The sequence below is a fragment of the Amblyomma mixtum genome, chromosome 7 (assembly GCF_055824585.1).
Source record: "Amblyomma mixtum isolate Tamu chromosome 7, ASM5582458v1, whole genome shotgun sequence".
In the NCBI taxonomy this organism is placed as follows: domain Eukaryota; kingdom Metazoa; phylum Arthropoda; class Arachnida; order Ixodida; family Ixodidae; genus Amblyomma; species Amblyomma mixtum.
Window position 1 is genome coordinate 89,169,620 of NC_143018.1, and position 24,331 is coordinate 89,193,950.

Consider the following 24,331-nt stretch of genomic DNA (forward strand, 5'->3'; position numbering starts at 1 on the left):
AGTTCTTTGACGTGCACTGACATCGCACAGTACACGGATCTCTAGAATTTCGCCTCCATCGAAATTCGGCCGCCGCGGCCGGGATCGAACCCACTTCTATCATTAAATAATTAAAAGTATAATTAAAAGTAACACTTTAGGATTGAGTAGAAGAGGTTTGAGGTCTGTTTTCTGTAATTCCTATGTTCCGGTAATAATTTTGCTTTGTTACACTTTCTTATGTTTTCTTTTTTCATTCTTTCTGTTCTTGTACCTCATTTCTGCTGACTGATTGTACAATGTTGTTGCCACGTTCTTGAAATGTGTTTTCTGACATATGATGTTTCGCTGATGTTTACCTGCTATAACTTCAGTGCTCAGGGTCTTGTATAAAATCTTTTATTATTGTTGCAAATTACAGGTAACATGTTCGTTTTAAATATATTATGATGTTACTGATGCTGCTTTGAAAACGGTCTTCTTGGCCTTAGTCAAGCTGCATGAGCAGCTTTTAACCAAGAAGACCCTCCAGGCACTTTCTGGAAATAAACATTGAATTGAATTGAATTCTTTCGGGTCAGCAGCCGAGCGCCGTAACCACTGAGCCACCGCAGCGGCCTCCGACCACATATGCCGGGGGATATAAAACGATGTTATTTTATTTTATTTGATTCGGACTGCCTCACACACACACAAAAAAAACTAATGCCTCTAATGCAGTCTGTACGGGAGCCGCAGCGTACCGTGGCACGTGACTTCACCGCGCAGGCATTGGGCGCAGAGGCGCCCCGTCGGCTAGCGGTCCTAGCCCATGTAAGATGCCCTGGTCCACGCCCGCAGGTCCGTGTCCGGCAGCTGGTCACATGGGATCAGCGGGTTCCTGCAAGTCACGATTTATGCGAACACTTTCGAGTGTGCCTCAGCGTGTCGTTCTAGAGGCACGGATGACCTCAGAGTCAGCGAACATGTCCAACATTCCGGCACAAAATTTCGAAAATTGTCAAATAATATTACGGAAATATTAAACCTAATTGTGGATTCTTCTAATATGTAGCAAAATCTTTTTTATAGAGTTTTTCCATCGATTGTATCAAGCAGCTAAGACTGCCCTAGAAAACCAATGGGGAACGCTTGTGACGATAGCAAAAACATTAATAGAAAAAAAAAATGCACTGCAGCAGTCGGGGATCCGCGGATATATTGAGTGTTATCGGAAAATCTTGCACTATATGAAAAAAATTGCGTTCATAAAGGGTTCCCCGCTCAAAAACGCTTTTGTGCAGAATTGTTCGGTATGATTAAAAGCAACTAAATTAACTCCACCGGTAGCCTAGCTCCAAGGCATTGACTCCAAATAAACTGTCTCGTAAAGCGCGATCGAAGGTGCATTAATTAACTAATTCCCGAGAGTAACTGAACTGCATAGCAGGCTCCTCCCAGTGATCTCGAATCATCCCTGTAGTACTGTGGCAGCGGCCACTTTTTCCCAGCTATTCTATATTCTATCTTTTCCCAGCTAGGCCTATTCCTTCCTTGTTCACTTTGTGTGTTGCAAGAAACCATCTACTTGCCCTCTCTCTCTACTTGGCTATATACTCTGCTGGTCCAAAAGACCACCGGTTGCATTTTCTCCATCTACAAGCCACACACAAATCCATTTCCTACTGTTTATTTCAGCTAAGATATTATTACCTCGAGCTTGCTTTCTTATCCACGGTGCTTTCTACGATGCTTTCTGTCGCTTATCCATACAGCTATAATTTTCCTATTCATAGATCGTTGAGCTGTCCTTAGGCTACCACAGAAGCGCCTGACTAATCGCCACTGTAAGCCAACGCTATGCGTGCCTCGTCGAAAGGAACGTGTGATCAGCGCCTGTTTTGACTTGCACGCGCTCTCTGCAAACAGCACCGAGACCCAAACGCTAAAGGAAATGGAAGGATAAAGGGTGCGTTTTATCCCAAGAAAACAGTAGTTAAAGCTGCACGTGGTTGCAAACAGATACGCTGTCTTGTCACTAACGGGGTACCAAAGTATCTGCAAGATCTTCTGCACGTACGCATTCTGCTTTAAATGATTTCCTGTTTTCGTGGCTGGAAGCTGCTTGACCTAGCCACACGCCTTGACTGAAACAATGATCGACGCTCGTGAATGACTTACCTCGTCGTGGACAACAGTTAGGACCAACATTACGCAACGATGTGTTTCTTCATCTCGAAGCCGTACTTTGTCATCGCTATACTGCAGGTGCTAGCTTTGGGGCGTGAAGAAGCCGAACTATGAGGAAGTAATTTACCTTTATCTGGACTCAATGTGCAGTGTGTCTTAGCCGTTAAGTAGATACCGACACTCGTGATTTGTTGCGAGTGCGCCCAGCGCTGCCCCCAAAGCAGGAGGCGGCGTCTGAAGCAACGGTTCCCTCGATGGACGGCGCAGCGTTTTAGCAATGCTTCCTGCTTTGATACTGCCTCGCGGTATTTCGCGCAAACGGCGTACAGAAAATACCTGGGTAACTTACCTCAACACAGTCGCTAATTGAACCTGACATCTAAACCTGCTACTAAAGCATATTTCTTAACACATCACAATAACTGGAGATATGAAGCTATCCTTGAGGGTAACGGAGTGTGTTCCAAGAGAAGGCAAGCGTAGCAGGGGGCGTCAAAGAGTTAGGTGGGCGGATGAGATTAAGAAGTTTGCGGGGATACGGTGGCCGCAATTGGCGAAGGACAGGGTTAATTGGAGAGACATCGGAGAGGCCTTTGCCCAGCAATGGGTGAAGTCAGGCTGATGATGATGAGGTTGTAGGCATAGTGATTATTCAGATCTCATGTCCTCATACAGCTTCAAGAATTACGTTTTTGATGTCCCACAAGTGTCGACAGTACTACATCAACCTGTCTTGATAATATATGAAGTAATTTTGAGCCTGTCAGTTATCTAGTTGGTGCCTTAGACACAACTTTTAGTGATGTATTGCCTATTGCTTTATTATATTGTCCTCGAGCTAAAGCGAAACATTCAGACCTCAAATCTAAAGCAAAAAATAAAATTGACTACAGGATGTTTTCAAGGTTAGTTTTAGAGAAAAAATTTATCGAGCTGGAATTCTTGGATGCTAATATGTACTGTGACCTTTTAATTGAGAAGATAACGTCGCTTACGAAATAATGTAGCAGGCCAGTAATAATGATTATTATTAGAAACCTACTTGCCCTGGGATAACACCTATTCTACTAAATCTTATGAAAGAACGTGATCATCGGCTTAATAAAATGAAAGAGAATAGCAATTACTGTTACAGCATGGAGTATCGCATCTACAGAAATAAACCTGTTAGCCTGATGAGATTGCATAAAAAGCAATATTCACTGCGGAGATATGAGGAAGTGTAGTAATAATACTAAAAAGGTTTGGAATATTATAAATTCAATATTCGACCCTCCGTCAGTAAGTGTACTGCCCGCGCCCGATGACTCTCAACATAAGCCTCATGTGGTTGATCGTTTTAATGATCATTTCTACCCAAAAGTCCATGAACTACAATACTCCATGCCCGTAAATAATAATGCTGCTATGCCAACACGCAAAGAATCTTTTTTCGTTTACGAAGATGGAACAGCTAATGAGATCATAAATACTGTGAAACTAATTGGGTCAGGAATGGCGACGAGCATTGATGAAATATGTATACCACTTATTAAGTCCTACATCCACACTCTTAGTCCAACTCCGGCCCCACTGATCAGAAAAGCAAATCATTTTACTCTGCTACCCACCCTGATGCTTTAAGGGTGGCCAAAGTTGTTAAAATATTTAAAGATGGCGACCCTAACGAACTGGGAAACTATAGACAACTTTCTATTCTCAGTTACATTAATACTCTGAGAAATTACTAGCCCCAAGAATAACCTTCTTTACCCTAACCAGCATGGTTTTCGAACACTTGTTCTTGGGCTAGTTGGTAAGTCATGACCTCAGAAGAACCGACGCAACAGGACAACGGACAAGAATGAAGTAGGACGACACGGACAGAAACACTGTCGTCCTCCTCCAATCTTGTCCGTTGTCCTGTGGCGCTTGTTCTTCTGAGATCACGGTTTTCGAAGTAACAAACAGATCTTCATCTACTGCGACAATATCCCTATGCGAAACTTTTAACGAGGCTCTTGACAACCACAACATTGCAAATGGTGTATTTTTAGGCATTAAAAAGCAATTGATATTGTAATTGTAGACTATTATATTTTATGTCAGAAGCTTGAAAAATATAGATGTAGGGGTATAGTTTTTTTTATTTTAAAAAAGACATTTTAGTGGTCATAGAGAGTGCGTAATTGTAGACGGTGAAGCTTCCAGCCTTCCGCCGACAAGTAGGGTGTACCACAATACTCAGTTCTGGGACCTTTACTTTCTGCTTTTTATGTAAATGACTTGCCGGATTGTTTAACAAGTGCTATTGCTATAATTTATGTGACGTCACAAAGGGAAACACAAGCTGAGCTCAATATAGTTAAATGACTGGTTTCTGTCAACCAGACTATCTTTGTAAATGTTGCCAGAAATAAATACACCATTTTTAGATCAGCTTATAAGCTCAGGAATGTGGGAGCTTTTAATATAGAGATAGGTAAGAAGGAATTGCAACAAGTATGACCAACTCTTGACCTAGGCATTATACTCGGCAGTGAATTAAGCTGGAAAGCACATTTAGACAACCTCCGTGAAAAATTGTCATATTCATGCTTTGTTCTGTCAAAATCAAGAAAACTCAGGGGGCACTTTGGCTCTCTAAAGTGCTGCAAGGCGAAAGCGTTTCCTGGCGCACTGTTTGGTTCTATTTAATTCATTGTTTTTCATATTTTTTATTTTTCTTTTTGCTCCTTTTCTTGTTTTTCTTGTTTTTATTTTCATTTTCATATCTTATTTTTATTGTTTTTATTTTTGTTTATTTTCTTATTTTTTATTCTTCCTTTTCTCGACTTTATTCCTTTTGTTTTATTTATGAAACCCATGCGTTCACTACATGCGCCTTTATTCATGCTCGAACCCTGAGCCTTCGTGGCGGAGAGAGAGAGAGAGAGAGATAACTTTTATTTTTCAGCTCAAGTCCGAGCCTTCTTAGTTGCCCGTTTGGTGGGCGCTATTTATCGGCGGTGGCAGAGTAGGGCCACGTATCCCTTGGATGCGTCGGATGTGGGCGGCGAGGAGCGGCCAGAGGGTGGGCTGCAGAGAGGTTGGTGGAGCGGTCCATCGGGCCCACGTGAGGTGAAAGGGGGGAGGCAAGGTATGCGAGGAAGGTATGGTGGGAGAGTTAGTTGCGCGGGGGCATAACCAATATGTATGAATGTTGGAGGGATGCTCTCCGCACACGAGACAGGCGGGTTTGCCCGGTTTATGAAGGATATAGTGGGAATACAGTTCGCAGGGAAGGGAGTTAGTCTGTGCCTGTCGAATTAGAGTGGCGTCAGCACGGCAAAGGAAAAGGGAGGGTGACGGAAGGGTTCGTCGCATGTGCCGCAAATTGCGAAGGTGTTCGCGGCGGTCCTGTCGGTGTGTAGCGCGGTCTGCCTTGGGATTATAATGGGCTGGCCAGGCAGTCGGAGGGCCCGGTGGTATTTTTTCACGGGCCAGAGCATGAGCAAGCTCATTCCCCGGTATACCTTGATGACCAGGAATCCATTCAAGGCGGACATGGAGCGTAGGGTGGGCTGTTAGGTATTGCAGCAAAGTGTCTAGGATATGGGGAGGGAGTTTTTGAGATTCGAATGAGCGTATGGCAGCCTGAGAGTCTGCACGTATGGTGATGGTGGAGGACAGGTGGTCGTGAAGCGTAATCGCCTCTGCTATGGCCAGAGTTTCTGCGTCGGTTGAGGAGGGCACTCCTGTGTGGAGATGTGTGGAGGTGCTTCGAGGGCCGACTACTGCAGTAACTACTTGGTGCTCGAGGATATGGGCATCGGTATAGTAAGTGTCGTGGCCCAGTACAGGTAAATGGTTCGCCAGTGCTTCACGCCGCCCGGGATTTATCGTTGGAGACATGTGGCGTGGAATGGGTTTTACAGTAAGACGCGGGAGGCTTTTCCACGGGGGAGCAGATGGTTGAAGCGGGGGTAGTTGGGAAATGGTGTGTCCGAAAAGGCTGAGGAGGTCTCTGCCTTGCTCGGAGGTAGAGAGACGGTGTATCTGGGCTCGGTGGTGTGCTGCTGCGCGTTCTTCGAGGGAGTTGAAAATGGCGGCGTCTGCGATCAGAGCATTTGCGGCGTAGATGGGAACTCCCATGGCTAATCGAGTGAAGCGACGCAGAGAGGCTTCCAGTTTGCTTACTTGAGAGGATGTGAGGCGTTGATAGGGGTAGGCGTATTCGTGGCGGAGTGGTAGCGTCTCCTCTTCAAATGCCGAAGGCCCTGGTTCCATTTCCACCCTCGGCGCAGTTTCTTTTTAAGCAGTGACGCCGAAAGGCGGACAAATCTGCCGACGAGTCTCTCGACACGGCTGCCGGCGCGTCTGTCTACACGGCTGCCGGCGCGTCTGTCTACACGGCTGCCGACGCGTCCGTCGACACGGCTGCCGACGCGTCTGCTAACGACAGTATGAGGCATTAAAGGCTTTCGCCTTAATATTTGGACCTGGCAACTTTAAGGACAATTTACTGTTGCATATTTCAGTCACACATCGCCTACTGCAGTGAGGCTTGGGGATTCACATGTGGTACTTATCTTTAACCTTTCATAATATTACAGAAGACAGCTTTACGGTTTATTAACTCGGCAGCAGACGGCACACCATCGCGACCACTCTTAAGCGAAGCTGCTCAGCATATGTTGCGTGTGTACAAAAGGCCACTGCGAATTAGCCCGCGCACACTTTACTCAGATAAGCGGGCGTATTAGCTCCACACGTTTGAAAAACTTCCGCCATGCACACTACGCTCAAATTACGGAGTCTTATCAGTTGAAACTGTGCAGAAAACTTGGGTCGTCGCTTATGAGGCCTTGACCCTGCTCGGCGAATGCAATTATCGCCCGCGCAATTTTGCCGCGTTGGTTGAAGTTGGGAGAAGCCTTGACAAACGCATGTGCCTTTCTGATTACAAAATCCCCCCCCCCCCCCCCCCCCCTCCTCCAACACGTGAAGTTGGTTGGAGGTAGCTCTCTCTCTCTGCATAGGCGTCCAAGAAGCGTCTCTCTTGGCGGCCTTGAGTCAATTAGGCACTCGACTCTTCACGAAAGGCAATATCCTGGAAACATGACACCATGACACATGACAAACAGAAATCAGGAAAAATGTAACAAATCTTAAAGAATTAGCAGAACTAAGGAAAAAAGAATCAGTCTATCCAACAAGACGTGGCGAAGAATGGACAGTACCAACACCTCGACTAAATCTTGGTAGGGAATGCCTTCAGTACACACTTCCATCTATTCTAAATAGGTATATCCGCATTAACCTCGATTTGTTTTCTTTTTCACGTCGCGAACTACATAATTTGTTTTTGAATAACATGGTTTAAGTTTCATTATGTATACATATTGCTGTTTCGTGTATTCTCGGGTGCTGCCTTGATGTGCTTGTTTCTTAAAATTGTATAAACTCTTGTGTTGCCTCCCTTTCAATAATTAGGATTGTAGACTCGTCAAGCTGCCCAAGGGCAGCTTTTTTCTACGATTCCTCCATCTGTAGTGTTAGATGGGAAATAAACTTTGAAACTTTGAAGCTTTCATTAGTCCATAAAGAAGCTGGATCACATCGTTAGTTGGCAGCAAGGTGCTACGGGAACTTGCAAACATTCTCTCATGAATTACGCACTCTCGTTCTTCCCTCTATCATTACATAACGTTATCTACGCTCAGCATGCCCGGAGTAGCTTGCAAACTGCGTATGCCCGGTTAACCACCTTCTTTCATTCCCCTTTTTCAGTGCTTGAGTGGTATTGTTTATGCATGAAAGGAACTGAGGTGTTTTTGGAATGACTGCCACTTGAGGTTTTACAATGGCCGAACTAATGCAAAAATTCAGGGGGGCACTTAGTTGACCTTAAGTGCGGTGAGGCGGAAGCCTTAAGCGCAGTGTTGCTGCTTGTGTCACTGATGTATGGTTAAGATGTTAATTAAGTACACAATTGCTTGTGAATCTTAAGTGCTGGATACACTGGACGGCGTTTGGGAGGCATCCGTCTGATTATACGCCTTTCTGCAAACACTCTCCACGAGAACTACATATGCGTTGCCAGGAAGTAGCGTAGCCATTAGCACGCTCGGCTGCGGATCGGAAGGATGGTGGTTCGAATCCCATTGTGCACAAAGATTTTTTTTCTGGTCTGACTAGAAAAGCGTGACACCTCTGCTGACAACTTCTGTCGGCAACGATGAGGCATTAAAGGCTTTCGCCTTAAAATGCCTCTGAGTGTATACTGCGACCGGAGTGACGAACGGCTCGTACGTGGCGTGGTCAGGCTTGAGCAGGACGTTCCTCTGGATGACCATCCCGTGCGGTTCATCCGCGTTGGCGCACAGCAGCTTAGCCAGGCTGAAGCGCGACACCTCCGTCAGTTGCACTGCGCACACAAGCACAGCGTCAACACTTGCCCCCGACCGTCGCACGTTCATGTGAAGAATATCGCAAGCCAGTGATGGAAATCAGGGCTACGCATGTTTACGCGCGCCGCGGGCTGGTTGCAGATGTCGGCGAATCATTGGTGCAAAGATACCCGCATAAGGATGCAGAATAAGGAGGAAGAGTTTATCTGAAATCCGCAGCATCGAGTACAAGCAATCTGGGAGAGTCATTAGGCCTGCAGATGACATAACATTACCGCTGTTAAAAGAGCATAGAGTTTCATGATACTGAAGTAAAATGCGGAGACAGATAGCTCCAAATGAAATGGAACAAGCCCACAAGAGCGGATTCCGTTGTTACTTCTGTAGTGAAGTTGAAAATGTCTCATAGGCATTGTCCATTTAAAGGAAAATATATATAACACAAGAAGAAGTGTCCTTTTCCCTCTGTGTTGTAGCCTGATCATTAGTTCAATGGTCATAGTACGTTCCCTTTTATATTGGAACTACCTGTGCTCTCGTTATGTAAAGGGAGGACAGGAAATAAAGCATCGTAAATGACACGGCACTGCACTTCAGCGTTGGAGTAGAGCTACAGCATCGGCCTCGCTTGCAGGTGGACCTCGGTTCGAATCCAAATGGCGCGCAATTCTACGCAGGGTAAAAAAAAAAAAACCGAGTGTCAGTGGAACTGAATAACCAGGCCTCGGCTGCTGACCCCAAAGAAGCGGGTTCTATCCCGGCCGCCGCGTCCGAATTTCGATGGGGCCGAAGTTCTAGAGGCCCGTGCACTGTGCGATGCCAGTTCACGCTAAAGAACCCCAGGTGGTCGAAATTTCCGGAGCCCTTCACTACGGCGCCCCTCATAGCCTGAGTTGCTTTGGGACGTTAAACCCCATAAACGAACCAATAACAAGGCCTGGGGTGCAGCGTGATCCCGCAGACCAAAGCTGAGAAAGCATCCTCTAACCAGATCAGGATTTGGGCACCCTGGTGTAGTATTTGGGCACCTCCTCCTACATGAATACACCATTGGGATATGATGGTGGCAGCTGGCACAGAACCGGATTAATTGGGTGAAAGGTATGGGAGTGCCCTTCGTCCAACAGTGGACGTATTCATGCTGCTGCTGATGATGATGAACTGACATGGCGTGTAGCCTCACCCGCAACGTCAATGCCATTACATGAGTTCTGATTCTTGACAAAAACTTGCCGTAAACAACAGCCCCTCTGCTTTATAATGCCTTCTGTCCCAAATCGGCTTGCCACCACGAGCGGCGTTGTTGACACTCAAGTTAGTGCGTGAAGAAGGTCAGTGAGGTCAAACACATAATCCATGCTAGAGAGCAGTGTAAGATCGAGAACTGTGAAACTGCTATAAGTTTAATAATGACGAAGACCAGATAATGAGACATAAGGAGGGCTTCGCACCATGGCCAAGATACCGTGCATGGCAAGAGGACCAGGCATCCCTAGCGATGTCTTATTCTCTGGTCTTACACTTTGTGTGGGCTGTTCCTGCGGTGTAAACTACCAACAAGCCTGCAATGGCATCTTATGCAACAAGTTGGGAAGCGCCTAGAATATAATTGCGGAAAACTTGAGAGGCAACACTGGGCAAGGAAAAATAAACAACTTTCATTCCGATGGCTGCATATCTATGATTCAATCACGTGGGTAAAGCGTAGAAAAGAGGTTCAATTAAAGCCTCTCCAGTGCAAACACGGTGGTGTCATGGTTTCTGACAGCGCGCAATTCAGAAAGAGTGATCACCACATTTCCTTTACAGCGCAGCTCTTAGGCGCCCGTTCCAGCAGTCCGCGTCGTCGTCGGCGTTGTCGGCGTAACCGGTTGTCCAAGTAGCAGAGCGAAACGCCCCCTGGAGGGTACATGCCCTTACAAATTTTTTTAGACAGTCCATAGACTGTCTATAGACTTCTGTCTATAAAGTCCATAGACTCTCTATAGGCAAATCCTAGAAAACAGTCTACAAGCAATACAAATGCTATAGACAGTCTGTAGACAATCTATAGATTTATGGCCATACACCTTTAGCAGACTTTTGTCTATAGACAGTCTACATACTATGAATAGACAAGAAGAAATGTCCATAGAAAGGCAATAAAGTCTATAAGAAGTCTATAGATTGTCTATAGACCATTTTTATAAGGGTCATGGTTGCCACGGGAAGATCCAGGAGGTAACACGTCACCTGCCAGTGGTGGCAGGTGACGTGTTACGCTGCTAGCCGCCCTTCTGGATCTTCCCGTGGCAGCCATGTCCCTTATAAAAATAGTCTATAGACAGTCTATAGACTTGTTATAGACTTTATTGCCTTGCTATAGACATTTCTTCTTGTCTATTCATAGTATGTGACAGGTGGCTTGCGATGGGCTGCGCTCAAATCTCGCTGTACCAAATATCGCAATTGTCTTTCAGTTTTTTTAGACTGTTACCACACAGAAAAGCATAGAAGTTAAGGCTCCCATTACCGAAATTCTCTCAAAGCAATACTATATGTGCTTACTTCTGAGCATCCTGATTTTAGTGGTCCGTGAGTTTCAGTTTCATGAGCGTGCTGGTGCAAGCTGGAGTTCCGGTGGGTTTTAAACAGTTTGACGCTGCTAGGTATTTCCACGTGATTTGCCCTGAATCCGGTCCGTATATTAAAGCCTGGTCATGACGAGGCGTACCGTAACGGCCAGCACAAATGGTTTACAGACATGCAATAATTACCGCTAAGAGCGAGCGCTTGAAGTTAGTCGTTTAAGCCCGCTAAACTCAGTTTTCAACTGAAATGCAACCCCAAGTGATGGCCGACAGAGTCCTGAAGACCAGAAATGTATAGAAGGTAGTGATTGATGTTTCTGTATTTGCAGTGAAGTACTCTACTGTGCCGTCATATTATGTGTAACCATATGAAAGTGGCTGGATCGCTGCCAGTGCTGTCAACGTGGCATAGAATAGTCGGGCACTTCCCAGGCCTTATGCTAGGCCTTCCGGAGCAATTTGAACGAAGTTGCCTCTAACAAAGAAGAGGAAGCTGCTGTAATTTATGCAGGCTGCATCTTTCTCTTCTCCAGCTTCTTATACTATAATGCTACCACTTACATAATATATGGAAAACCCACCCGCCTACCAACGCGGCCATCCACGCAGCCTGCGGTATACACGGCCATGTTTACCGTGTACTTTCCTTGCCAAAAGTGACCTGGCTGCTGTGACCGCGGAAAAAGTGTCGAGCTTCCCTAGATGTATGGGATGGATGGATGGATGGATGGACGGACGGACGGACGGACGGACGGACGGACGGACGGACGGACGGACGGACGGATGGAGAGGAGCGCCCCCTTTTAAACGGAACTGCCACCATGCCCAGCTTTTTTTCTTTATTTTTGTTCATCTGTGTTGTTAATTCTCATTAGGATTCGCCATCTTCTTTCACTACGGTTTCCTACACTTGTCACCTGATGTCACCTCTCTGCTTTTCAGCCACCAATCCTCCAATAGCTTTTTGTTAACTTCTACCACAGATTTATTTACATGACCATTGTTATCTCTAAACTCTAGGGCCTCCGGAAGAGTGACTGTGCCTGCATCGACATCCGGATGGATACCATATCACATCGGAGCATGATGTGTTCTATTGTTTCTACGGATCTACCACACAGAGCACATGTGTCATCATCTTCGTTAATTTTTTTTTGTAGCTGCGCGTTCTAAGACACCCTGACCAAGCTTCAAAGAGTAGGGCACTGCCTCTTGAGTTATCATAGAACAATTCCTTCCTGATCTGCCTTTTCCAGCATCGATATAGTTCTACATTATGCTTCTTTTCCATTGAATCAATCCAATTTTTAACTTTCGCGTTTTTAACCTGTCGTTTAATGCTCTTTCTTTCTCCGTCCTCGTGTGCGGCATGGATGGAAGATAGAAGCGCCTCCTCTGAAACAGGGTGGTGTCAGTTGCCACCATGCTAGACTCTTCTCCCCTTTGAATTTCTTTAATGGTGTCATCAGTGTATTAAATCCCTCTATAAATTGACAATTTTCTTTAAATACCATTATTAATCCCGCACTTCTAACCTTATGTCACCTCCCTGCTTTTGAGCCACTTGTCTTCCAATACCTTTTTGCTAACTTCTACCGCGGAATAATTCACGTAACGATTGTTATCTCTAAACCCTAAGGCCTCAGGGAGAGTGACTATGCATGCATCGACATCCGGATGGATACATCCACATTCTAGTATAAGATGTTCAGTTGTTTCTACAGATTTACCACACTGGACATTTCTAATCTTCTTGGTCAAATTTTTTGTAGCTTGGCGTCCTAAGACACCCTGATCTAGCTTGAAAGTGTAGGGCACTACCTCTTGAGTTATCACAGAAAAATTCGCTTTTTGATCTACCTTTTACATTTTCTATATATTTCTAGTCTGCTTCTTTTCCATTCAATTAATCCAGCTTGCAGTTGAATTAAAAGAGCAACTAGCGCCATCTCATGGCTGCCAGTATCAAACACCGCGTAACTGAACAGAGATGTTTTAAACTTTTAATTCTGAGAAAAATAAAGTCGCGAGAGTTTCTACGCGAATATTAAAGAACCCCAGGTGGTGGAAATTTCCGGAGCCCTTCACTACGGCGTCCCTCATAGCCTAAGTCGCTTTGGGACGTTAAACCCCAATAAACCAAACTAAACCAAACCAATATGGTAATTAGCATGGCGGACTCTCTCCTCGCTGCAAAGTGTGACCTATAATTTGTTTCCTGCGCTCACAACGACTATTTCCGACCGCCTCAGGAAAGAGAGAGAGAGAGACGACTTTACTCACACCGACATGGGCCTCGGGGCAGGGGCTCAGCCAGAGGGAGGGTCTCCCCCTTGCCGGTCCTCCTGCGCCGTGACCGCAGAGAAGGTCTTGGAGTAAGCCTCCTCCGCCAGGCGTAGGACGCCTCAGGAAATCAATGACAGGTACCGAACGTTCGAAATTCCCGCGGTGATTATGATTTCAGCGCCACTCGGCACGTGGTGGCAGCTACGTAAACTAAAAGCGTTCCTGGCCTTGAGCTGGCTCGCGGCACAGCGGGAGCGCTGCGGTCGTCAGCCCTTGTTGATTGCGAGGACAACCTGCGTGACGAGAACCTGCGCCGTCGCTGTAATCGCTGGATCTTAACTGGTCCGGTAGCGTGAGAACCAGTAAGAGTACCCTGGTCGCTTTTGGCGAAGACGGTACGTTTTAAGGCGAAGACCTTTAATGGCTCATACTGTCGTCCAATAGCAAAGCGTGTCACGCGCGTTTAACTCGGGAACTAAAAAAGATAGAAGAAAACCAATGGCTGCTTCAGACAGAGAAGGAAAAAATGAACCGAGAAGCCAAGTTTGATGACTGTAGATTAATTAGTTAATTAATTATAGGGAAAAATGTCCAAATTGCATCGAAATGGCGCGGACGTCAATATAGCCACGGGAACGGTGTGACGTCATATCCACCGAAAGTCGTCACGGCATAGTGAAAATTGTCACAGAATTGTCTGTAAAGCCTCGGATTTGTGTCAGATTAGATGGAAAAATGTGTAATTAAGTCGGATTTATGTCAGATTAGATGGGAAAATATGTAATTAAGCGTAATAAACACTTAAGATCCCCGACAGATGTATAATTTGGGTATCAATATAGCCACGGGAACGGTGTGATGTCACATTCACCGGAAGTCGTCACGGCATAGTGTCCTCGGCTTTCGCCTCTGAACACACTAGTTGCCAAAGTGTCCTCGCAATTTTTTTTAAGGACACGGGGGCTCCCATTTTGTATCTGGGTGATCTTGGACCTGCATTGTTATTGCATTGAGGCCTGCTTCACGGACGCCAAAAGTAGGTGAAATGTTGCCCGCTTGCCTTAGAGCGCATTTATACATTAAAATAGGCATATATATGTCGAAACGCTAAGTGCCGCTTATCGCTGGTGAGGGTGACAAAGGAATTTTCCCAACTGTCACCAAAAGAGCTCTATTTTCTGTCTGCGCAGTGTCTTTTTTTTTTCTCTGCCTTTTCCTTTGTGTCACGGACGACAGTTTCTTCCTTGACCCGATCTTATATCACACCGACACGCACACACAACTGGTTGCACGCTTTCACCCCCATTGTCACAAGAACAAAAAGGCGTTTTCGCGCTAGTGGTTGGCGAGCACGCATGAACGGACTTTCCAAGGCCGTTCCCATAATCCACTCACCCGACGGCGCGCCCCCGGAAGAACCGAGAACTAGCGCGAGAATCTCGTGCGGCTGTGAGAATTTTGAGGCCACGGCCAAACCACGAGAGACAAGAGTTTTGTCTTTCGCTGCTTTCCCCTTGCTTGACACGAGAGTTCCTTTTTATTTTTCTGGGTGTTCTAGAGAATTAGCGGATTAAAGGAGGTGCTGCGAGCACGTGCTGCCCGCGTGCTCGAGGTTCTTGCACGTGCCATCCTTGACCTCGCATGGAGTGAGTCGTTATGTAGCTTGGCCTGCTCGCTTCAACCACACATCTCGGTCTAGTTGCGCCACCGACTACACCGCTTGTATGCCGCGCGCTGATTGCAAAGTGGCGTAATTTGTTTAAAGCGAATGGGGCTGCGGTAATGCGGACGTCGTGAAGGCTTGCAGGGTATGGACCTGTTCGGATGAACTAGATTTTTTATGGGTGTAGAAGCGCTGGTGGCAAGGACGTATCCTCACTTGGTAGTCAACAACTTTCGAAGAATTAAAGTTTCTCCTGGCTAGAGCTGCAAAAAGTGGGCTTCCATCTCTATATCGAATCACACCGGTAATATGTCTAGTCTGTTCTAAGAGGGCCGGTGTCCTCGGTTGTTGTGAAATTCGGCACTGTGTTGTAAATCTCTTAATAAGTATTCATAAGTAAGTATTCATAATAATGACGTCTTCCTTCCTCCTGATAAAGGGAGATCATCCAAAATAAGTGGCACTGCCTTCTCATAGATTGTGCTGTTAAGTACAAGATTGTTTGACCCTCATCAAGCTTGATTTGCTCTGACTGTTATAGTTTCGTCGGTTAGAAAAATACAGAGGGGCTGAGAAAGAAAGAAAAACAAAAATTAAAGCCCGATGTGAAGCCATTGAATTGTTTCAGTAATAATTGTTGCTTCGGTAGAGAATGCACCGCTCTTGTTGAAGTGCACATTGTATGCGCGTTCTGGGTAACTATGAATCATCATCACCATCAACAGCAGCAGATCATCATCAACACCTCGGTACCAATTGTGAACTGCTGTTTAACATTACTTGGGTTTTCTGCATGCTGATTTTAAGACCTACCGTCTCCCTGCCTAACTCATTGATCATGCTTTGCAGCTCGTCTCCTGAGTGACTTAGCAAGGCAATGTCAACAGCGAATCGCAGATTACTTAGGTATTCTTTATTAAATCTTATCCCCAATTGTTCCCAATCCAGGCCTCGGAGCACCTGCTGTAAACAGGCGGTGAATAGCGTTGGCAAGATCGTGTCTCCCTGCCTGACACCCTTCCTTACTGGAATTTTATTGCTGACTGTATAAAGGACTATGGTAGCTGTGCAGTCGTTATAGACGCCTCCCAGTATTTTCACATGAGACTCCTCTACACCCTTATTCTGCAGTGCCTGCATGACTGCTGAGGTTTCAACTAAGTCAAATGCTTTCTCATCAATAAACGCTATATATAATTTAATAATGGAATTGAGTGGGCGAGTTGGTTTTCCATCTTGACAGTGAAAGCGCTCAAAAGGACAAGGGCGACAGAAAAGGAAAGACATACAAAGCGCTTACTTTCAACTGATTTTATTTCATATATAGGGGTTGGTTATAATCTGCAATTTTCTCTGTCACCTGACTGATAGTGTGAATATGGTGTAATGCATAGTTGCCAGCTTGTCAGGAAACTATGCAATCCGCTGTTATTACGCGAATTAGTTCCTTTTTCTTTCGGTGTTGTCAAATTTATAAACGATGCGATGAGAAGTGGAAGAAAAGGTGCTTTTAACTGCATTCATGGTGGTTTCAGCTGGAAACAGTGTGCAGGCTAATTTCCAGTCAGCGCATTAAAAACCGCGGGGGTTTGTGTCTTTTGCCTGGCTGACACATACGGAGAGCCATCATGGGTGAGACATACCACACATACGGTGAGACATACCATCAAAATAGCGAGGGCGACACGTGTTATTCGTACCGAGGCAGAAGTGCATGCACCTTGCATGACATGTCACCGCTCTTCAGTGAACAGCAGTGTAGCGTAGCCTCCGGGATCTGAGACCAAAAATCGGTGTCGACACATGCATTTTACTTGCAAAATCGGCTGGTGATGGCGACACGTGCACTTCGTTTTCTTTTTTTTTTTCCAAATTATAAAGGCGTGGTTTTCGGTGGGAGTGGTCTCTATGGGATAACAACGCAGTAACCTATCGATACAGACCAATTTCTATTTGTACAGAATGACCCTTTAAACATGAAGAAAAAAAAAGAAACGAAGGAGGGAGCGCGAAGCCTTGTTGCTGGCGTTCGAAAGTCCGTCTCTTTTGAAGCCATTCCATTTCCTTTTGCTACGGGACTCCAAAATCAACCCCGTGTGGAGCCCTCCCCTGGCCAACAAAACGCATCCGTGGCCGTCCCGTAGGACCTATTTTCTGCCCGTTCATTTCAGAGCGCAGGCTGCGAAACGGTCGCGTAACTCTTCCTCCTGGGTATCCTTTCCTCATTTTGATAAAATTTTCGGACGTTTGAATCTCGTTTCATTCACTTTAAGATTTCCACCTCACCTTCTATCCTAGGTCAGCGGCTGTAGTTTCATGACCGCTGAATCCCACCGTCGTGTCATGCGTTACATATGCACTCATCATGCATTCCGAGTCGCCAACCTAAGCGCCACCTGGTCACGCATACCGTCGCTCAGCGCCATGGGTCCCGCGTGGGTGTAGAAGAAGCGGTCCCCTTGCTGGAAGCTGCGGAACTGGCGGCTGATGATGCAGGCGAAGGTGGCGCCCACCAGTGCCCCCGGTCCGGCTGGTCGCTCCATCAGGCCGCCCACCCACAGCTCCACGTCGTCGGGGTGCCTGAACATTGTTGTTGGGGGTCGTAACTCATCGCTGGTTAGGAACTTATAAGGGTAATAGTTAGTGGGAGCGAATGAACGTAGGTATATTCTGGAGGAGAGTCCTACGGCAGGGTGCCGAGTACGTAAGAAGGTTGCATGCCGTAATTTCCGGACTGGGTTGGTCAAATATTTAGGGGAATCCCCCAAGGTGGAGTAGATTTGTAATAAGGGAGTAATTACTCAGAAAGCTGTATAGCTTTCTGAGTAATTACTCAGAAAGCTGTATAGCATTCCTTTGTAGCCGTATGGCTGTGATCGGGTGGATGTCAATGAGTAATTACTCCCTTATTACAATTTCCGAACTATAGTCCGCACCCGGTGTACAGTCCGCAGAGGCATCATCATCATCATCAGCCTGGCTACGCCCACTGCATGGCAAAGACTTCGCCCATGTCTCTCCAATTAACCCTGTCCTTTGCCAGCTGCGGCCACCGTATCCCCACAAACTTCTTAATTTCATCCGCCCACCTAACTTCCTGCCGACCCCTGCTACGCTTGCCTTCTCTTGGAATAAACTCCGTTGCCCATAAGGACCAGCGGTTATCATGCCTTCGCATTACATGCCCTGCCCAAAAGCCCATTTTTTCCTCTTGATTTCAGCTAGCATGTCATTAAGCAGCGTTTGTTCCCTCACCAACTCTGCCTGCTTCCGATCCCTCAACGTTACACCTATCATTTTTCTTTCCGTAGCTCGCTGCGTTGTCCCTAACTTGAGCTGAACCCTCTTTGTTAGCCTCCACATTTCTGCCCCATAGGTGAGTACCGGTAAGATACAGCTGTCGTATACTTTTCTCTTGAGGGATATTGGTAAACTGCCGTTCACGAACTGAGAGAACCTGGCATATGCGCCCCACCCCATTCTTATTCTTCAAGTCATTTAACTCTCATGATCCGGCAGGGACGAATTTCGGGTTAAAAGCAATTTTCGGAGTTAAAATATCGAAGTTGATTGCATATTGGAGCTGGCTTCGTTACGATATTTAGCACGGTAACATGTCGCAGGTGCCCACTCGGCGCACGTTTTGCTCTTCTCTCATCGCCGCTAAAAATGATGTATAGTCTGCTACACAGATAAACCACACGACGAAAAATTTCAGCTTTTAAACATGTACAGTCCGCGGACTATAGTCCTGAAATTACGGAACATGAGTTAGGCTTAGAAGAAAGACCGTGCCCGCACCACTGAGGTATCGCGCGTTATGGGTATGGGCTCTCAACGCCTCCACTATTTCAACGGCGGCCATATTGCTCGCTTCGCTATATGAGACCCGTCTGGACACCTGGGTTCGTTTACTGGTCACTACGTGGCGCCTCTTATGTGGACTGCGGTGACTTACGTCAAGTCACGAGTTGATGGCATGTCATGCCTGCCAGATGCTTTTCATAAAGCGCCGCCTACTTCGAGAAAAAAGAACAACAATTTGTTTGCTCTCCTCCTGCAGTATACCGCTAGATACGGGGAGCTACGAAGAGAGCGGAATAAAGGGTGGTAGGGGAGGGCTTGGTTCTCCGAAACCGGATGGTCTGGCTGGCACTGAATTCAAGTAGTGCTTATTGCGGTTCATTGACCCCTCCCTCCCTTGCCCATTTTTTAAAGAAAGAAAATGAAATAAATGAATGAAAATGAATTACAGAACAGAATTTCCAAAATAAGGATGTGCAAAAAAAAACGCAGAAATAAAAGCAGGCAGAGGGTGACTAGGAAATCGCCGTACACAAAACAAGGTCGCGGTGTGTAAGTCATAAGATCGAGTCATGGGTTCGATTCGCACCTTCCGGCGAGTTCTGCTGTTTGTCACCCACTCTGCAGCCGAACGAATTAAAACGAGCAATCTTTTCGGCACTCCTAACTAAGAAAGCTTGAAACGCGCCACTAGATGTGAAATTCCCCTGATGCATTTATTTGGTTGACAGGTTTTCGGGTTATTTAGCAGGTCCACTTGAAGAGCTCCTCTCTTCCATTATTCCACTAGATGAAAGGGTAAAAATACCGCTGAAAATTAATTTATTTTAACCGTCATTCTTTGATATAGCGATTGTAATAGTAAAGCATCAAAGAGTAAAAATACCGCTGAAAATTAATTCATGTTCCTGTCATTCGTTGATGGTAAGTGTGATAGTAAATGCTCCAACTCGAGCATGTTTCCCTGCACTGCAGGAAAGGGATAGGGGAGCGAGAATGAGAACAACGCTTACAAAACGCTCCACATCGCTCGACGTCGCCAGTGACAGAGCGTTACAATCATTCAAGAAACTTAACAAATATTACTTGCACTATGTTATTATTATTGTATAACATTACATTAAGATTATTAACATTATAATAACGTTATATTACAACATTATATTATTATATTATTGTATAACAGATATGACTGCATTATACTTTGCATTATACACCTGGCGTTAGAAGCACTTTGGTTTGGGCTAGTTGGTTCGTAGCCATGTTTGAAACAGAAAAGGCGCGAATGTCCTGTTGCTTTACGTTCCTTCTTAGCCGCCGCGGTGGCTCAGTGGTTATGGCGCTCGTCTGCTGACCCGAAAGACGGGGGTTCGATACCGGCCGCGGCGGTCGAATTTCGATGGAGGCGAAATTCTAGAGGCCCGTGTACTGCGCGATGTCAGTGCACGCTAAAGAACCCCAGGTGGTCGAAATTTCCGGAGCCCTTCACTACGGCGTCCCTCATAGCATGAGCTGCTTTGGGAAGTTAAAACCCCATAAACTAAGCTAAACTAAACTAAGCTAAGCTAAGCTAAGCTAAGCTAAGCTAAACTAAAAACTAAACTAAGCTAAACTAAAAACTAAACTAAAAAGTAAACTAAAAAGTAAACTAAAAAGTAAACTAAAAAGTAAACTAAAAAGTAAACTAAAACTAAACTAAACTAAAACTAAACTAAAACTAAAACTAAACTAAAACTAAACTAAAACTAAACTAAAACTAAACTAAAACTAAACTAAAACTAAACTAAACTAAACGTCCCTTCTTGTCCATTCGCCCCTTTTCTGTTTCAGACACGTGGCAGCCTGTAACCGATTCGCCACTGCGAGAAACACTCATTTACTACTACTACGTTGTTTCCATTCCCACCGAGATGGGGGGCAGCGCGCATATACTGACTCGTAAAGCGACGCCAGCATCTGCGCCCGGCGGGGCTCCATGAAGGCGTGCAGGTCGGCGAACGAGTGCACCTGGCGACCGAGGCAGCGGCGCAGCCAGAAGCCGTATCCGGGCAGCGCGTGGTCGCGATTGCGGTGCACGTTGAGGGAGGCCAGGTCCAGGCCCGCCTGGCTGCTCGAGTTGCGGTACAGGTGCTCGCGCACGGCGTCCGACAGCGCCGGGCCGGGCGAGCGCGCCCGCTGGAAGACCAGGCCCCGGATGAGGCGATCCACCGTGCCCTGCATGCAAGAAGGGGGCGCGAGGCCGTGAACACGACGTTACGGCGGTTGTACTATACAGTAGGCTTCACGGTTAGAGGGAACGCCTAATTTGTATTCCAGCAACGATTACAGCTCACGCGTAGTCGAGCACACGACGTTACGGCGGCTGTGTACAGTAGGCTTCACGGTTAGAGGGAACGCCTAATTTGTATTCCAGCACCGATTACAGCTCACGCGTAGTCGAGCACACGACGTTACGGCGGCTGTGTACAGTAGGCTTCACGGTTAGAGGGAACGCCTAATTTGTATTCCAGCACTCATCACAGCTCACGCGTAGTCGAGCACACGACGTTACGGCAGCTGTGTACAGCAGGCTTCACGGTTAGAGGGAACGCCTAATTTGTATTCCAGCATCGATTACAGCTCTCGCGTAGTCGAGCACACGACGTTACGGCGGCTGTGTAGCGTAGGCTTCACGGTTAGAGGGAACGCCTAATTTGTATTCCAGCACTCATCACAGCTCACGCGTAGTCGAGCACACGACGTTACGGCAGCTGTGTACAGCAGGCTTCACGGTTAGAGGGAACGCCTAATTTGTATTCCAGCATCGATTACAGCTCACGCGTAGTCGAGCACACGACGTTACGGCGGCTGTGTAGCGTAGGCTTCACGGTTAGAGGGAACGCCTAATTTGTATTCCAGCACCGATTACAGCTCACAAATAGTCGAGCACGAATATTTTATTGCGAGAGCATTATATCGCTCTGTAGCGACAGCAAAAAAGTGTCCGCAGTTTTGTTCGCACGATTACGCCGTTGTCTGGAGATAAATGTGTGAAAGTGGGACTGTGACAGATAGTGCGTGATATAATGTTGCCGCGTGAAAATTTTGGTAGATAATATTAAACGCGAAAGAACACGCTTAGACGTCAAAATAGCCATCGACATCGATATAGTACATGGACGTCAGAACAGCCCAAAGCAGATGCTCGCACAAATCAAATAAAGCGTGTGAGTAAACCCGCGCCACCGATGCTATAGAGGGACGAAAGACAATCAAAATATCGGAGCTATAGTTTCGAAAAAAACCGTACTCTGTCGTGCAGGTCGTCCACCTGGAAGTAGTGGTCGGCCAGGGAGTAGAGGCTCGCCCGATACTGTTCGTCCACGAGCGAGAAGTGGTCGGCCATGCCGTGCCCGAAGCGGAACGCCGCCGTGGCGAACTCCACCAGCACGGCCGGGTCCCGGCGGGCGTCGTAGTGGCTGCGCCCTCCGGACAGGTACCGACCGCCCAGCACCAGGGGCAGGTACTCGGCGTAGATGAGGTGCTGGTGCTGCGCCACCAGGACGCGCCTGCGTGCACGGGGTCTCTCAAGAAACCCTTCTAAGGCGAAAGCCTTTATGGGCTCACGCCTTAGCAAAGTGTCCGCAGGATTTGTCCGTCCTCAGAAAGTGTCTGCACAACCTGTCAATCGCACTCAGTTAAGACTTAATTAGTAATTAGCTAACACTTTGTTAGGACTTAATTATCAATTAGTTAAGACTTAAGTTTCGTTTATAATGAAATTCCGGATATAGCGAAAACGCCGCATGTCGTTACGCGAAATTAACACGCGATCAGTACATGTTTTTGTGAAGTCACAAATCACGTCGCAGGTGTAGCGAGTGATGACGTCACAGGTGGCGCGACTGATGACGTCACCGGTGGCGCCACTGCTCCCCAGCTGCGCGCGCGCTCTTCTCTCCTCGGTCGACGCTCGATGGCGCCGAAGCGAGTTCCTGTGTCTCCTGCTGCCAAGCGCGCTCAAAGATGTCAGAAAGGCTTTCGCCTAAAAGCACGTAAGGTGACTTAATTGGCGTAAGGTGACTTAGGCGACGTAAGGTGATTTTTTTTAACAGCGAGAAGCTGTGTAACGGCCATTATACGGGATGATTGCGAGTGTAATCAGTCGGCTCGTCATCAGAAAACGCAAGATCCAGCCGTTAGGCTTCGCGGTCGAACCGGGCATCGGCGTCGCGGTTACGCTGCAAAGGCGCTAGGTAAGCATCCGGAACAGCAGACACATTGCTTATATAGCGTAAAAGCCCGACCACAGGCAAAGCAGACAGCATACTCAGGTCCCTGTGATAGCTTCCCGCTGAAGTAACTGCACCAAGTTATAGCTTAATCGGAAAACTTTTTTTTGTTTGCTTTAGGCATATACCTGATGCCCCAGCTAAAACTAACCAAGGTTTTAAAAAAGACGGAGCGCCCTAGCCGACTAAAACCAAGTAAGTGCTGCTGAGAGTCGCGTGCCCTATTGTCTGCAGTATTTTTCTCGTTCTATGAAGTTAATTAGTAACGCTAATTAGCGCACTTTTTAGATATTGGTGTAGAGCGTTGTAGAGCGTCTTGAAAATCGGCCGCCTGAAATGTTTGCACCAAGATGAGGATCCATAGCGCACAAAATTGAAGGGACACAACACAAGCGCAACATTAGCGCTTGTATTGTGTGCCTTCAATTTTGTGCGCTATGGATTCTCATGTTGACTACCCACTAGCCCGAACCCTGACCCTTTTAAGTTTGCACTAAGGTAATATCTACGAAGCCTTGCGTATCGTCCTTAAAAGAAAGTCCTCGAAATACAGACGATTCTCTGAGACGGTTTTCTGAGACAGTTCTTGGGACGCTCAAGTCGCACTTATGTACTGAATTGCTGAATGTATGCAAAGTTCATTAGTATTTTGTTGTACTGCATTTTCGTTTATTCTGTAATTGCAACTCCTGTCTTGGCACAACGCTGACAAAATAAATAAATAAATAAAAATATCTGCCTCTCCCGTAACCGAGAGTAGAGTAAGCATGAAATGTTTACGGGCATAACACATTGGTTGTAGATGGTACTAGTCAAAATCTTGAAATGGGTCTAGTGTTCAACACAAAACACCACACCACACCACACCACACATACTGTGCACTGGTCTATGTGGGCGCAATCGTTTCCTGTGAGTGTCTGGGGAATCTCTTCCGCCCTGCCTCGTCAGCTGTATCCGGTTTCTGTCAGGCTCCATTGCTCGGCTTAAGCAGCTGTGACGGTGGCGGCATTGAAATGCAGGACGATGCAGAAGCGTACGCGGACACGACGAGACACAGGCCTGAGAAGAATGTATATGCAGCGCGTTCGAATACTCCACGAGCGTGTATACATCTGCCTGCCAAAGGGGGAAACGTAATGAGCTGAAGGCCCAGTGGCCGGTCGTTTACATGCGTGAGTGTGGGACCGCGGCGCCATCCGTGGGAACGGCGCGGAAGC

At 46.6% G+C, this 24,331-nt stretch overlaps 1 pseudogene across 1 annotated transcript in view; it reads right to left on the bottom strand.

Moving 5' to 3' along the window:
* Positions 1–232: 232 nt before the first annotated feature.
* LOC149336780 (salivary peroxidase/catechol oxidase-like) overlaps positions 233–24,331 on the bottom strand; it is a 134,793-nt pseudogene continuing 110,694 nt past the window's right edge. Inside the window, exons 7-11 of the transcript XR_016284322.1 lie at positions 22,132–22,390; positions 20,779–21,056; positions 17,449–17,618; positions 8,422–8,536; positions 233–859 (exon numbers count right to left, since the gene is read on the bottom strand). The product of XR_016284322.1 is annotated as a salivary peroxidase/catechol oxidase-like (transcript). The remainder of the gene's footprint in view (positions 860–8,421; positions 8,537–17,448; positions 17,619–20,778; positions 21,057–22,131; positions 22,391–24,331) is intronic.